The sequence below is a fragment of the Scylla paramamosain genome, chromosome 4 (genome assembly GCF_035594125.1).
Source record: "Scylla paramamosain isolate STU-SP2022 chromosome 4, ASM3559412v1, whole genome shotgun sequence".
NCBI classification, from domain to species: Eukaryota; Metazoa; Arthropoda; class Malacostraca; order Decapoda; family Portunidae; genus Scylla; species Scylla paramamosain.
Window position 1 is genome coordinate 3649917 of NC_087154.1, and position 16977 is coordinate 3666893.

The 16977-nt window shown below is 41.2% G+C and overlaps 1 long non-coding RNA gene across 3 annotated transcripts in view; it reads left to right on the plus strand.

Annotated features, from left to right (window-relative positions):
* The first annotated feature begins 7353 nt into the window (after positions 1–7353).
* Positions 7354–16977, plus strand: part of LOC135098511 (uncharacterized) — a 50249-nt gene continuing 40625 nt past the window's right edge. For all 3 annotated transcript variants that reach the window (XR_010267096.1, XR_010267094.1, XR_010267095.1), the window contains exon 1: positions 7354–7489. This is a non-coding gene — a long non-coding RNA (uncharacterized LOC135098511). The remainder of the gene's footprint in view (positions 7490–16977) is intronic.

The window sequence follows — 16977 nt, forward strand, 5'->3', positions numbered from 1 at the left end:
GCCTTGCCCGTCCAAGCCTTCACCTGAATACTGAAGCTTCGACTTACTCACTACTCAAGGATCACTGATTCTCTCAAGACAACCCAAGGGCAAAGACACTTTACCATTGAGGAATCTTCTTTTCTACTGACTCATAGATAAGACGAAATTTTGACTAATCCTTTCAAGTAGATTTTGCACATCAGCCAGTGATAGCTGTGAGATTTGGTTCGAGGCACGATAACTTCAGCTCGTCGATGTTCTTGTCTACCGCGGTAATCGTCACTATATAATTACTATAATCTGGTCAGTTTTGAGAGAATTCCTCTCGCTGCACTCACGCACCGCCACTGAACAGTGTGAACTGAAGGCTTGAGGGATGCTGACTGTTCGAATGAAGGTAAATTTGACTTCATTGAATTTATCTATAAAGATCAGAAGACTATTACTGGTTCCTGCGTGATAGTGGCAACAGAAACTATTACTACATTGAATCTAGTGTATCTTTTTGAATAAAAAAAGTACAGCGTTGGCGTGCTAAACACACACGGCACAATAAAAAAATTCTATCAGGAAAGATTCTGCATTTTGAATTAAGTTCACGTTCCGGATACTTTTTTTTTGTCATTATTTTTTGATAATGTAGCCATTTTTCCAAAATAACTTTTATTTCTATACTATTACGATTTTAGAATTTTTATTTAACTAAAGACCAGTTTTACGAAAAGCCTCTTTCATATTTCGGGAACAGTTGGCGTGATGGCGCAACTAACATTCAGAAGAAAAGATTTATAATAATAGTTAGACCACCAGTAGCATGGGGTATTGCTGGTTTGTATTTACTGTGTAGAATTATACACTGCCAGCAAAAACTCCCAACGGTACAAAATATCAAAATTACAACCAAGGAAAGCCTTCTAACTCTCTTGGTCACATAAAGATTAAAGCAAAGACTGGTTGATCAGCTGCATGTGTGGCGGCCACTCACAGCCAGCACTGTCCTAATGACTCGGATGGCACGCAGCCTCTTCCTGGTTCTCACAGGTGCAGACTTTCAGGAGACGCATTATTGATGTCCTCTAATCACCTCCACTTCTCCTAATGGTTCGGTGAATATGGAATCCACAGCAGGGCAGGAAAAGCGGTGGTGTTGCTGCGGCGAATCAGAAAGTAGAAAATCCGAAACATTGTTATCAGAGTTTTGATTGTTCTAAACATTTTTGTTGTATCCTTTTGAATAACCCGAAAGTTTGGTAAGGCTAGAAGCGAGGAAACTCCCACGCGCTGCCAGGAAAAGAAACGAAAGAATGATGCGCCACCACTCACGGAGCCAGTGTTGCCTTGAGGAGGGAAACACTTAAAATCCCATTATAAAGAGACGGGATGGTGTTTTTGAGTAATTTTCACAACCTACCAGTATTGAGACGATTACTTTTTTATCAGAAAAACCATCACGTAATGCATGAGGAAAACTAGAGGAGTTATATTTCATAATGAGATAGGCAGGGATTCCCAAAAGACTTGTCGGCTACACTGCATTTCAAAATTGAGCCCCGCGGAGCAATAGTGTTCCTCAGCCGGGCAACAAAGCCAGAATGATGTAGTGCATGGCGCGTTTTCTTTGCCTTTGATCCCACGGGAACTCTGCATTTTAACATTTCACGCTTCAACATGAAAAAAAAAAGAAAAAAAAAATAGATCGCAGGCTTTCGGGTAATTGTGTTATGCCGGTCGTCGTCGTGGAGATAGACTTACTATAATGAGGGGAAAGCGATTGCAGGCAGCAAGATAACAATGGTATAAGCAAAACAAAACTGCGAAGAGGAGCGTGCGCCGAGGGATCCGTGGCTGATATCGTGAAAAAGGTTTTGTTGCAGATTCATATTTCCTAGAAGTGAAAGAGAACACAGAACTAATATTTGGATTTTTCCTTGTGTGGCATGTCATTTTTCTTTTGAGAAGGGGCTGCTTTGGTTTGTTGTTTTGGAGGGCAGTGGTAGATGTTGGAAGTGTCTGACAACACACCGACGCTGCGTGTTTGAGGTGCGACAGACGGGCACTGATATGGAGATACAATGATGCGACAAAAGGTGACACTAGTTTAAATGTAACCTCAACATCCACTTGTATGATGTGCGTGTAGCGTGTACAGTGGATGGAACAACACCCAAATATCCAGAGTTGACAAATGACACCGCCATCGACCGCAACTACAAGTATACAGAAGAGGGAGGGGCTTGACTTAATTAAACGTGATATATGGTCTCTCTCTCTCTCTCTCTCTCTCTCTCTCTCTCTCTCTCTCTCTCTCTCTCTCTCTCTCTCTCTCTCTCTCTCTCTCTCTCTCTCTCTCGTTCATTACCACCACGAAACCAATTCATACAACTAAGTTTGCCCTAAAGCCAAACGAAAACGTAAGACAGGATAACCTGAGCACTGACCTTGCACTATCTAACGAGTACAATGGGATAACGTACTGCTTTTCACCCTTACGAAGCAATGAAAATAAGAAATAAAAGCATCCAACTCAGCCTGTGTCCAAATAACGTGGGAATTTGAACCCTGGCGTCCAATTCACCCTTCCAAGTAGCAGAGAGGTCATATCGCAAAGCATGTCGTCAATGGAAGACTCAAGAACCCACGGCGCCATCAGCCCTCCTCGCTCTCACCCTCCACGGATAATGAAGGAGGGATTCAACTTTTGCTCCGAAAAAAAGGGACGAGTTGGAACATTTTAGAGTAAGAGAAGACATTACACGGTGTTTATGGAGCCCCGAGATGGAGCCTAGATGGAACCTCGACTTGAATAGTAGGCACTGAAAGCACTCCCACCACCACCACCACCGCCACCGCCATCAGGGAAATTATCACGATTTTTTTTTTTTTCTTTCTCTTTATTTCACAAAATTATTGGACTTCATTTTTTTTTTTTTTTCGGGGGAACATTGCCATGCCAGACCGCTGCTGCTGTTCTTTGTAAGATACACATGCGTACCACTCCGGACATCCTACTTTGTTACTCAAACACACACACACACACACACACACACACACACACACACACACACACACACACACACACACACACACACACACACACACACACACACGGATGTACTCGTATATCACATGTTTCTCTCCCAGCATGTTTCAAGTAAGGCCGCTACACAACACATCTTCCCTATAACTTCTCCCAGGCAATAACGAAATGTCTTCAGTCAATCAGCCAGTCCCTTCTGTCTCCCGCGCGTCAGGCTGAAGGAATCCAGTAGCAAAGGGACCTACGAAGCTCTGCTACGAAGCTGGGAGTTTGATATCCATAGAATATATTCGTATAAACGTAGTACGTCGATTTTTTTTTTTTTTTTTAATTAGTGAATGGTTTAAGTATCGGGAAGATTTTAAGAGTGATATCTTTTTCTTTTGAACTTTCTTTATGAGATTCAAGTAGAGAGCATTTTTATTTATTTTTATTTATTTTTGTTTATTTATTTCAGTTTTTTTTTATTTATTTATTCATTTATTTTATTTATTTATTTATTATTATTATTATCTCTTTTTTTTTTTTTTTTACGATGAGTTGATATTACTAAATCCATGAAATGACAGAACGAGAGTTAAAAAGCCTTTCATATTTTGTTACACGTACATCATTTGATTCATAGCGCCTTACATCATATTACACACACACACACACACACGCGCACACCTGGCGGGGGCGCTGCTGCAGGTGTGTCCAGACAGATCCATATCCGAATCCTATAACCTGAGGAAGACACCTGCTTCTCCTCACGGCGGCTCCCAACACCTGGCCGCCGCCCGTCACCTTGCACCTGGGCACACATACACACACACACACACACACACACACACACACACACACACTTTCATCTCTCTCCCTTTGCCACACGCTATAAGTAAAGCCCTGGCAGTCAATATTTACATAATCTATAAGCGTGTTATCCTTCCAAGATAAAGCAAGGCACTCAAGATTCTAGCAGATCATCACCACTCCATTCCCACCACAGCTTGTGTCCTGACGATGGTTCCCAAGGCAATGTAATGTTAGAGAAAGAAGGAAAAAAATGTGGGGATGAGGTAACGAAAAAATGGAATAAAGAAAGGAGTAAGGTAGAGAAAAGGATGGATAAGGAGAGTAAGAAGATATTCGTGTGTTGCAGACACTCAGTGGACGCTGGCTTGTAAATATTTATTATAAGAATTATCCTTTTGTTATTGTATGTAAGACACCTAATGAAATATCAAATATCAAAATAAAAGACGGAAAAGTTACCTGTAATACTGACTTATCTTGAAGTACTCTTTATGTCACTGTTTTTTTTTGTTTTTTTGATCGCATTCTTAACTTTGTCTAAATCTATTAATACCTCCACGTGTTTTGCATCTTCTCTTTTGCTTCAAACACATGAAGCTGCTCAACCCCACAAGAGAAAACAACGACGTTTAACGAAATAATGACAATGGGGGTGGTGGTGGCGGCGGCGGCATTCCCTGCATGACGTCCCTGGCAGTACTGCTGATCGCGCAGGCTCGGATGCCGCTTATGTTTTATGTGGCAAAACAGAACTTCATTAAATACACTTTGGTTTCGGCGGTACAAAGTGGATCATGTGGTAATACATTTTACCTTTCCTGGCATTAAAAAAAAAAAAGTATCTTTTTTTCATTTGGTGGCAACGATGAGGGTGGTGACACGGGAATAGCAAGGCTGCAGGGCAATGTAATGTAAATGTGTTTTGCGTTGCATCCCATGAAATGTGTCAGCGGTGTTTTTACAAGTGCTGCGGGGAAGGGAAGAGAGTGAATTAGTGTGCGCATGCAAAGCTTCAATTAGCGGTGATAAAAGGCTTGGAAGAGAACGCTTTTACCCGCACTACACGATACAAAATACATAACAATTACGTTCACTGAAATAACATCATTAGTAATCATCGGGAATAGCAGTTTCCGGAGTGCATCCAGATCAGCTTTGGCAGCCTTTCTACTTTTCTTTCTTTTTATTTATTTATGCGTTTCTTTATCTATTTATTCATTCTGAGTGACGAAATGATGTTTTTTTTTCCAATAGCGCAGCATTTTCTCCATTTCCTTCCATTTTTTCTTCCCCTTGCCCGGCTGTTTTCATGTGTAAAAGAGAAATAGTACGAGATATCAGTGAGTAAATCAGGAAAATATCTCTCTCATAGGTTCTTATATACATTGTAGTACATAAAAAAAAAAAAAAATTGTGCTAGAGACTGGCCAGGAGATAAAGGAAAAACTACACTAATACTAATACAGAAGCTTCACTTGATCGCCGCTCCCTAAAAGTAACTACGCTGTGAAAGTTCTAAAAGGGAAGACCGATTTAGTTCCATAAGTGTCTCGATACTTCTCCATTTTCGCCATAACTCGGAAAAACTGAAGAAGGCGGAGCGTGCCAAAGTTTGCAAGCGAAAAATATGAAAAAAGCGAAGATACTGCTTAGCTCTGGGCAAAGTTAGTGATAAGGAAAAAACAGACAGTGACTCAGGAAACGTTTGTCGGCTGGAAGAAAGTTTATCTCTATAATTTTTGTGTTCCGAAACTGAGGCAATGTTTAGAATGCAAAGATATTTGATTGACTGACTTATTCACTGACCGTATAGTCGCTGCACTTATTACATACATGCACATAGTCATTACAAAATTTAATGCATAGAAATGTACTCGTGTAAGAAATGGTAATGAGGCTAGGAATGAACAGACAGGGAACACAAGACGCGTCAGACGATTAAGAGAAGGTAGATATTTAATTTTTACAATATTTAACAGAAGGAATGCATAGGCTGTATAGAGATTTGCATGAGATGCGCTTTACATCATCAGGTGATAAGTTCAGGGTCAGGAGACTGATGGCAAACTCTAGGCACATCTCACTATCTTTATTATTAGAGATCCTCGAGTGAAGTTAAATAGGAACAGATACAAGGAAACCTCTCTCTCTCTTGGCTTGCAACGATGATATCTGCAAAATGCGAACATGAACATAAGAGCATAAGACAAGCTGCATGAAGGCATCCTAGAAAAAAACAGTCTGTATTATGGCTTTTAAACTCGGGAGATCAGGATAAAAGAAAGGCAGGTTATGTTTCCGACCCGTTTGTCCTACATAAGCGGACGTGTGCCTCTTCATAACAACCACTGCCTTCTTTGTACGTAAAGACAGAGGTCACGGCACGCATACACTCATTCAGTAAAGTTATTTCTGACTTGTTTTATCATCGCATTAAGTGGAGAACGGGGAAGCTGGTTAATAGATACTAATGGACTATTGGTACTTAATGCTATTATATATTTACCTGGGGCGAGATTGGGATCACGGACAAACACTCATTACAAGGGTTTTAGTTGTATTTGGAGTCGGCCAACACATTAATCTGGGCAGCACCATATCCCTGAAAGATTAATGGCCGCGGCTCTATGATATTTTATGTATGAATGCCTATAAACATTCGCAAATAATTGAAAAGTCTATTTACCGGCAAGCATTATGCACACAGCGCTGAATATAACTCTGATTAAGTGACTCTCTCTCCATACTAAACAGTCCCATCCCTTTTATTGCGCTGGGAGGTCACCATGCGCGTAAAAGATTCCTCCCGTGGCTCACTTCCTTGTATTTCGCTTGATAATGGTTCATTTTCATATTCCTTCTTCGTATTTTCTCCACCTCCTGGCATAAGATTCCCTCGGTGCATACCTACAACGTTACATTAATGACCTTTGCATTTTGTCCTCCTCTTTCTTCATCTTGTAATATTTCCTAAGCATGTCTCCGTAAGGTTGCATTTTTGCTCTTTCCTCTCGAGTATTCAGCTTAACGTGTATTGTGGCGTTGGTTCCTTAGCCCCCCCAGGAGCAGCCCTCTTGACGGCAAACAGCTAAAATGGTCGTTCCTTTCCCGTCTTACGTCCGCATTCTTACCTCCCAAGCATCACCGGGCTGTTCTTTATGCACCGTTATTATTTCAAAGCTATCACAGTTATTTAGCAATGGTTTATTTAGCGCGTCGGTCTTCTTTCATCTCGTTGCCGAAATGTAATGCAGTGGCGGTGACAACAACATCCCGCGAATCCGGTTTTCTAGACCAATATTATGAAACATTTCAGCAACGTTTAGCTGTCGTTTAAAAAGTTTCACATCTGTACGTTTGCGTTTTTTTTTCTCCTTATTTCCGTTGATGAGACCTATAATGAAGGAATTGCAATGAAAATAAGAAAAAAAAAGGGAAAAGAATAAAGCAGACACCAATAAATCTAAAACCGATAACTAACTCTTGGACATCACGTTTCGGAAATTTAGAATCAAGTGTTGAACTCCTGAGCCGAACAGCCTTGTAGGTCAAGCCGCGGCAGACACAGCTGGGTCTTGAAGAAGTACTGTGGTGCGTGTGTGAGTGTGTTGGGGCTGCTGCCAGACTACAATGGACTAGGCTGGAAGACCTGCCATATAACTGCTGCCGTCGTGGGTATGTTTGTTGAGTGTGTCTGTGCTCTTTGATAGCTTCTCTTCACTCTTCATACACTCTTATTTCTCTCTTATCCACTGTTTGTCCCATACTCCTTGCTTATCTTATTACTAGATAGCACTGTAATAGGCTGGCCTGGCTAGACTGTATCTTCCATTAATCCTGGCAGCGTGTGTGTGTGTGTATGTAAATGTTTGTGCTCATTATCAACCTCCAAATGTTCTTCATACTTCTATTTTTCTATTCCATCTGTTTATTATCTCGCATTCCAATCCTTATCCCATCTTTTTGTATGCATGATGGGGACTGGCCTAGGACAATGAAAAAAAACGGAAGAAATAGTCCAAATTTCAAAAGAGGACAAAAAATAATCCAAAATTGAAGGATAACTGTCCTGAAACGTGCCTATCTTCATCTGCCTCGCTTGTCTCTGCCTTTTGTTTATCCTTCTTGCTCTTATTTCACATGTCATCTGTTTGTCACGCTCTTCACTCTCCTCGCCTGCGTCTCTCGGCTTCTGCTTGTGGTTTCTGCTACGCACTTTCCTCTTGCCATTCACATCCCTGCCATAGCTCTCTTCCCTGTGTCTGGTGCTTACGATTCACACTGCCTTTCTCTTTTATTCTGTTTTCCCTCTTTTCTTGCACTCTTTCGTCCGCCACAGGGTTCTTATAACTATTGTTATTATTGCAGTTATACTTATGGATAGAGATGATGGCGGTAGTAGTGGAAGTGTTGGTGGTGGTGGTGGTGGTAGTAGCAGCAGCAATATTGACCATAGCAGAGGGTGTAGTCGGTGTTTAGTGGTAATGTGCCTCTATATTACAGGAAAGAATTTAATTTCTATCCACTATTAAAGCAACTAGATCGGGTTTATTATCCTGCAGCAATGTGTGTTTGGAACCGGAAAGTAATTATCAGGGCGGCGCACATGGAATGGTCGCGACACACACACACACACACACACACACACACACACACACACACACACACACACACATTTCTGGTAACGATACGAGCAATGCAAGGGTACTGTTCAATTGTCTACCTGGTTTTAAGTTTTTGACACCCAAAGCTACATATAGATGACATGCAGCGCAACACACAAGAAATACAACCATTTTAAGTAAATATATATCCACTTACACAAACGACAAATAGAAGGATAATTGACAAATTTCCGTTTTCTTTGGAGTTAGCCCTTAAAACTGACACCCTACTCCCCTCCCTCCGTTTTCTTTCTCAAGTACTAGATCAGAGCAGTAATTCAGTGGTTTTAGGTAATGTGTTTGATAATATAGTGCTATGTAATGGTGCACTAAACTGAAATAGAATAACACGTCATGATGCATAATACAATTGACACTACAGCATAATAAATTTGCCACTGGGTTAGACGATAAGACCAAGCAGGTTATACAACAGCAACACAGCAAGTCATCGTAAGCAAAGCAAATCATCACCTTCATAAAAAAAATATAAAAAAAAAACTTCCATGAAAGACTAAGTTCTATTGTTTTTTTGTTTTTTTTAAGACTCGTTTGTACAAAGGCTATGTAGGTAAGGTGAATGTGGCAACTCGTGATATTACATAACTGCCGATATGACTTTTTGGTGCGTAAGTGACGCTAGACCATTTTGATATGTTGAAATAAAGTTACATGCACTAAAATATATGAGCAGAATAGGCATGAGAAAAGCATATATTATAAAAAAAAAAAAAAGCTATTGGCCTTTAAAGAGTCTACCTGCTAAACGTACTCGGTCTAACTTTTACCCCTCAGTGATAATCTCTCGAAATTATTCTCCAAACTTGCATCACTTAATATCAGTAAGCTTAGGAGGATCTGTAACATTCAAAAGATTAAGAAACATTACTTTTACCCAGCAAATAATAATAATAATCAACTTGGAACAAAGTGACTAACGTAATGATGAGCAGCAGTTCAATAACGCTTGCCTGAGGAAGGAGGAGGGAGGGAGGGAGGGAGAGGAAAGAGAGAGCGGATGAGTGATAGCTGCTGGCGGGGAAGAGAAGAAAGGGAGGGAGAGAAAATGAGTGAAGATCCAAAAAAGTAACAGAGGGGGAGCATGAGCCAATGGAGAATGGGATGGAGGGAAGGAATGGAGGGTCAGACTAGACATTATTAACACACGGGACATCCATTATCCTTGGCGTGTGGTAGTTTACACGCACTTGTTCATTAGAGAGAGAGGAAGAAGTGACAGGACCTCCCGAAGCTTAATGGACGTGGATCAGTTTCTCCAGACGCGTCCCAAGTTCATTCCCGCGTGAGGCTGAAAGATGAGGTGCTGAGGAGAGGAGGAGGAGGTGGAGGAGCTGAGAAAAGGTGGTGGTAGTGACTGGTGTGGGAAAAATAAGGTGCTGAGAAGAGTAACAGGGATGGTGTAAGTCAAGGGAGGCGTAATTGAAGGATAGACGAGGGCATGTGCGTAGTAATGAGGGAAGATGAGGAATTTGTGGAGCCCTCCAGTGATGGCGTAAAGCTGATAGACCAGATATCGCTGTAAGTTTGTGGAGCACAGAGGTAAAGTTGAAGGTGCGGGAGCTGAAATATTATGAACGAAGGCGAGGGAACATTGCCCACGCTGCCCTCTCTCTCTCTCTCTCTCTCTCTCTCTCTCTCTAGCATTTTTTTCTATCCTCTGTTGATATTAATAGCAAAACGATCGATCAGGTCATTTATCAGTTAGTGGACATAATGTAACAGGTGGGTGGAGAGGAAACGAAAGGTGAAAAGAAACTACGTCTTATCATTTCATCCGCGTTGCCGCTCTTCATATTCATCCTCACTGGGGTCACAAAAACGGCCACAGCTTTAATTTCACAAGACTTTAAGAAGAAATTACGTTTTCTGTTAAGTACCGAAACAGTCACTGAATAAGTTGTTAAGAACATTCGAACCCTATTTTAATGATGTTCCCTCTCAAAGCTCAACAGAACCCATTAAGTCCTCGTGTTAAGAGTATCGAATCTAATTTTAGCGATTTTCTTAAGTTCAATGGGATAGTCGTCGAATTCAAGTCCTCATGTTAGACTATCATTTTTTTTTTTTTTTTGCGATGTTCTTTTCTTTTTAAGTTCAACAGAATCACCCAAGTCGTCACGTTTGCAAAGATGTGAAAGTTACCTCAGAACACTCCACACAAAAAGCACATTCATCACATAGTGAAAATATATCTCTACAGTTTTAAAGGTTACACTACATTGTGCGAGTCGCAGCGAGGCGGCCCATTGTTTTCACATGAGTGATGCAGTCTTGCGGTGTTTGAAAGGCCCTCGTACGTTTATTCAAGCGACTATAGATACCTTGCTTTGTATTTGGGCAGAGGATAACAGTGGAGGGGACGCGTGTGTCTGGCGGAGGGGAAGAAAGATACAGTGAGCATTAAATGTTTACCTTTGCATCAAATTCTCGTATATTGTAATAGTTCAAGAGCTGGTTTACTTTCCCTACAGTATTTTTACAGGAATTGCAGAAGTGGAAAGGATTCTCTCTCTCTCTCTCTCTCTCTCTCTCTCTCTCTCTCTCTCTGACACGCTACTTAAATGAAGTACCGGATGACCTGAATCAAATTTCACTCAACATTGTCCTTTTAGTATTATTATTTTTCCATTGCATATGAAATGTCAGTACAGACGTTGATGCATTCACGTATATTTGAAACTGCTGTCATGAGAAAATAATGTACAATGCGGCTTTCGATGGGAGTGGGAGTGCAGTTGCTTTTATAAACATTTGTACCAGTGGTGGTTGACACACTACAATACAGATGACCTCAGAGTTCATACCAAACCTGTCATCTATGTGAATTAATGTTTTTTTTCCTCGCCCATTACTTTATCATTACTGTTAATCCTTTTACTGCTATGGTCGTCTTTTGTTAACATTAAGATCACTGTACAGAATAAATTGTTTGAAAGAACATAAAGCAAAAGAAGAATATGAGGCTTATTTCATCTTTGCTAAGCTATAGACTTACGTATCTAAGAGAAAAGAAAGTAAAAAATTGTAGTTGATGGAAAAGACTGACAAGCAGCTTAAGGGAAAACGCGAAGAGTAATAGGTTTAAGGGAACAAGTGAAAAGTCTCCCTTCCACTAGTGTTCTGTACTCCGCTCCCCTTTACTCCATGAATAATGATGCCAAAATACTCGTGGTGGGTCAACGAGTACCGTGACGCTGCCGCTGCTCAGTGCCCGCGTGTGTCCAGCTGGTGGTGGCTACCGGCATGTGCCTCGTGTGTGTTCCTGAGTGGGAGTGTTTATCTTCAGCCGTCTGGGTCCACAGCGGCTCTTAACATCCCAGGGTCCACTACAAGTCCTGACCTTTTCTGAGGTCTTTTCGTACTAATCCCTCCTCCGATGTTTTCTTCCCCAGGTCCTTCTTCAGATATTTTCTTTCCAGCCCTGCCTCTGGTTTTTCCTCCCCCAGTTCTTCCCCAGATCTTTTCTTCCCTAGTCCTTCCTCAGATCTTATTTCGTCTCTCGCTACTCATCTTTCCTCTCATTCCCTCGTAGTCCCTCTCCATCAATCCGATCTTCTCTTCTCCTACCCCCTCCACACTTATTTGATCCTCTCCCCTCGTCCTCTCATCTCACCTGCTCTATCCTCCTCCTCCCAGCCCATTCCATCAGGTCGTTCCAATTCCTCCTCACCAATTTGATCTCTCCCTCAATCTCTCCCCACACATCTGTTAATCCTGTCCATCCCCATTCTGCTTAAGTTGCCTTTGATGTAACACTTTATTTACTTGATTTATTTTATCTTACTTTTATCACCAAATTGCTTTAATATTCGTTTTAATTCTTTGTAGTTTGATATATTTAACGTTCAGGTGCATATGATCTGGTGTTGTGGCGTGTTAATCCGCCTGTCTCTTTCTCTCGTCTCTGGCCTCCCTCCCTTCCCTATCATCCGACTTTCTCTCCCATTTCATCTCCGCTGCCTTCACGTCCACTCCCACCCACCCACGATATTTCCTCTCCTCTTGGTTTCAAATCTTCCCTGGCAAGTTCAGTTCTCCCCCAGCCGCACTCTTCCATTTCCCACACACGTGCTTAGTCGCCTTTACAACAACATTTCCTTTTAATTTCCTAAAGCCCAAACTGACTCATGTGATAAATAAGATAATATGTACACCCACGTATGTACACACACTCAAAAAGTATCGTTTCTGTGTGATTCGATGAGTTTGACAATGAACAGTTTGGTAGCCTTGGTAAGATCGGTAAGCGAGTTCGACCAGTGTTTCATGAAGCTTTACTGTGGCAGCTCAAATTCTACTCCCGCTCATTTTATTCATGCAAGTGCAGCTGTACTAAGCATATGCTGGAATACAAACATGAGTAGCCTTGCATCAGTGGATCCATCCTTGGTGTTAGTTTGTGCCGTGCTGAATGTGTAACGATACTTTTTTGAATGCACATCTCTTATGCGGATACATTCTGTCGAAGTGAAATGCAGATATTAAACTTTAGTGCATGAAAAGGTGACTGATGTGTTAAAATTACGCAAATGTAATTACGTATACTTATGTAATACCAGCTAACATTGCGTCTTCAGAATTAGATTATCCTACACGTAAAGGCAATTCACATATGACGTAGTAATGAAAGCGTAGTTTAGTTTGTAATTAGATATTCTTACACAATAGTAATTATCATTTCAGCAGAATTGAGATATCCAATTTTTTATTCTTATTTTGCATTCATGAAAGATTAATTTATAAACACAAAACTAATATAATATGAGCTAACACATAATTATAAGCAAAAGCGACTTCCGTGAATAGAAATTTTCTCCAGCAGTGAAGGTCACGCTCGGGAAAATGCTGGAGACGCAGTTACTGGTTCCACTCCTCAGCCTCTTATTCTGAAACGTTTCGCTCTCACCATGACTGTTTTCAAGGGCCACGGAGATGATTAGCCGGACTCTCAAAGCCTCTTTCTCCTGTTAATAATGACAAATTCGTTAATCTGTCACTAGTACCATAAAAGCACCCTTAAAAACCCGTGAAAATTCAACCAGTCTTTTGAAAGTAGTCAGGGTGCGGTGCAGAAACGGTTCAGAATTTCGTCCTTTAAATAGCATCCTTAGGAACATGCGTCCCTCCACACTCCGCCCTCTCCCCCAACCTCCCCATCGCCTTTTCTCCTTTTCTCCATCCCTCGTACTCTCTATGCCTTTCCCTTTCCTGAATTTCCCAGCCTTCCCTCCTCCTTCCCTCCCTCCCTCCCGTCGCCAGATTAGGATAACTATTGGACTAACAGGATTTTTCGTGACCAAGAACCCGCTGGAATCAATCTTGCATATTTTTCTGGTTAAGTTTTGTTTTGTAGGATTTGTTTGAGTACCCGGTTGAATTTGACAGAATCTTAGTTTTATTTTTTTTCATTTTTTCTCCATTTCTGCACAGGTATCGCATGTTTATATATGAATTTTGTTCTTTATGCTCTCTCTCTCTCTCTCTCTCTCTCTCTCTCTCTCTCTCTCTCTCTCTCTCTCTCTCTCTCTCTCTCTCTCATACCACTTTTTATATATATTTTATAAGTCTTTTAACCATTACTTTTAAATACACAGAGTATTCTACCAACAAGAACGAAAAGAGCCATGATAGATTATTCATGGGATATCCAAACGCTATTGAAAAGGATGAAGCTTACACTCCAAAATTGAATGCCATATCATAATATTTGTGTTTGGTCGTCATTTGAGTATGAGGTGTCCGAGCAGTTGGCAGTTAAACATCAGCAACAACAACAACAACAACAACAACAACAACAACCATCACCATCACAACCACCATTGCCACCACATTTATGACGGCCACTCAACTCACAGCCACTTTCATTATCGTTACTCGTTAACCTCTTTCCCTTCACAGCCTCGTCTAGGCCTCTCCTATTATTACTACCGCCGCCACCACCACCACTACCACCATTAGTATTACCACCACCATCACCACAGCTATTCATGACACACAGAAAATTCCATTATCATTCCATTTCTCTCTCTCTCTCTCTCTCTCTCTCTCTCTCTCTCTCTCTCTCTCTCTCTCTCTCTCTCTCTCTCTCTCTCTCTCTCTCTCTCTCTCTCTCTCTCTCTCTCTCTCTCTCTCTCTCTCTCTACACGCGTCACTTCCATATCTTTTACCAGCCACTTAAAATTTAATCTTTTGCTCGACAGTCTATTTTTTTATTCTTTTTAATCTCATAACTTCTTTTACACCCGTCCCTCCCTATCTGTCCTTACCACAACCTCTCTTTCTCTCTCTCTCCTCTCTCCCATGCACACTGCAGTACTCCCACACTCATATGCCCATTCTATTCTCCCATCGCTAGTAATAACTCCCCTAACCCCCCCCCCTCTACATGCGCCTCACCCCTCCTGTATGTTCCCATCACTGCCTTCCCATCACCAACAGCGATCACGTTTGAATTCCCGTAAATATGTAAACACTGGCGTGGTAAAGTTTGACGTGCTCAGGATTGGCTGCAAATTGTTTTTTTTTTTTTTTTTTTTTTGGCTGTAGAGTTCATTGGTCTTGTTCAGTGTGGTGAGACTTTATTTTTATTTATTTATTTTTTTCTGATAGTGTTAGTTTCAGAGAGGGTGGTGGTGGACGAGGAGGAAAGGAAATAAGGGGAAGGTTAGCACTACCTGACACACACACACACACACACACACTCTGATGATCCAGGATATTACCTATACGGAATATGACGCCGACGAATATTAATGGCACACACACACACACACACACACACACACACACACACACACACACACACACACACACACACTACACGGTACTACTACTACTACTACTATTACAATTATTTCTACTGTTGTTGCTGCTCCTGCTGGTGGTGGTACTACTACTACTACTACTACTACTACTATATTATCACCACAACTACAAATACACCATACGGAGTTGTTGGAAGACCTCTGCAGAATCAAAATATAAAAGAATATAACATTAAGTGACATTTCCCAGTGTACTTCTGCTATAACCTTCATTCTGCCTACACTACCACTACCATTGCCACCGTTAGTACCACCACCACAAGCTCCACAAGTACCACAAGCACCACATACACAATTCTCCTTTCTCTCTCTCCCCCCAACAAACTAAACGAAGCAGTAATTGGTGGTTTACACGGATCCACAGGCGCACACAAACACTTTCCCTCCCTGCATCGTTACCTCCATAGAATAATACTGAAAGAAAAAAGCGTAGCAAAGCAAAACGAAGGGATGGTAACACAGATTGAAAAATGTATAAAACTGTGCCTCATATCCCATTCCCTACTGTACGTAATAAAGATTTCAGATTTTTGGAGCACCGATTTCTTTAACTCTTATTCCCGTTTCTCTCCTTCCCTCCCTCGACCACCACCACCACCACCACCTGACTAAGCTCGCTGCTCCATAGTAATTGGACTCGAATCTTTTGTGTGTGTGTGTGTGTGTGTGTGTGTGTTGGTGTGGGTGAGTGTGTGCGAGACTTGAGGTATTCTATTATTCTGTGTTAATTTTACAGGTCATGTTTGTATTTTTGTTAGTAGTTTCTGTTTTTGCCACTTTAATATTTAATTGCTTGAAATTACGTGTATTAGCTATGTGTGTAGCAGAAAATACTGGGAGAGAAACGTTTACTTATTTTTCATTTTAGTTCTTGGTGTGTAGTGTGTGCTCGTGTGTCTACTTGAAAACTCTATAAAGAAATCAATAAACGCTTATTTATTTACTTTGACGGTGGGTGGGTGGGTGAGTGGGTGTGTATGTTTGTCTGTCTGTCCAGGAAACGTGTGGGGCCGTAACGGAAACTCTACGCGTGAGTGTGCCGTAACGAAGTGTCGAGATAACGCAAGAGGTGACAGGTAATGAGACTGCAGGCGGGAGGTGTTATTACGGGAGTGGGCGGGACGAAGACGAAAAGCTTACGGCTACTTTTCCCAAGACGAGCAACTAATGGTGCTGGGAAAGGAATGATGCAGAATTGTCATGCTCCGTGTGGGAAATTATATATTGTGGAAAATATTTACGGTATTGTCAGCTTTTGAAGGTTGATATTTATTTATTGATTTAACTTGACTATTTCTACTTACGCCTTTTTTTTTTTTTTTTACCTTTGCTGTTAATTTAAATTTTGATAGTTTCCTTCCTAATAAATCTAGGTTCTTTTTCCTGGGGCGTCGTTTAAAACATTTCCTAATTGTGTCTGCCGTGCAGAATCATAAATTTTACAACGAAATGGGTCAGGCAAGTAATTCCTCACTCTGCTCGCGAGCACAAATTAAAGCTGTTCGCGTTTTGTGTTGAGCCAAAGTGCAGTTATTTCACAGCAAAAGAGGAAAGTTTTTTTCTTTTTGCTATTTTTTAAACTCGGAGAAAAATATTACAGTTTTTGGCACAAAGAAAATGGTTCTTCTATGTCGGCACGCCTGACAGCCTCTCA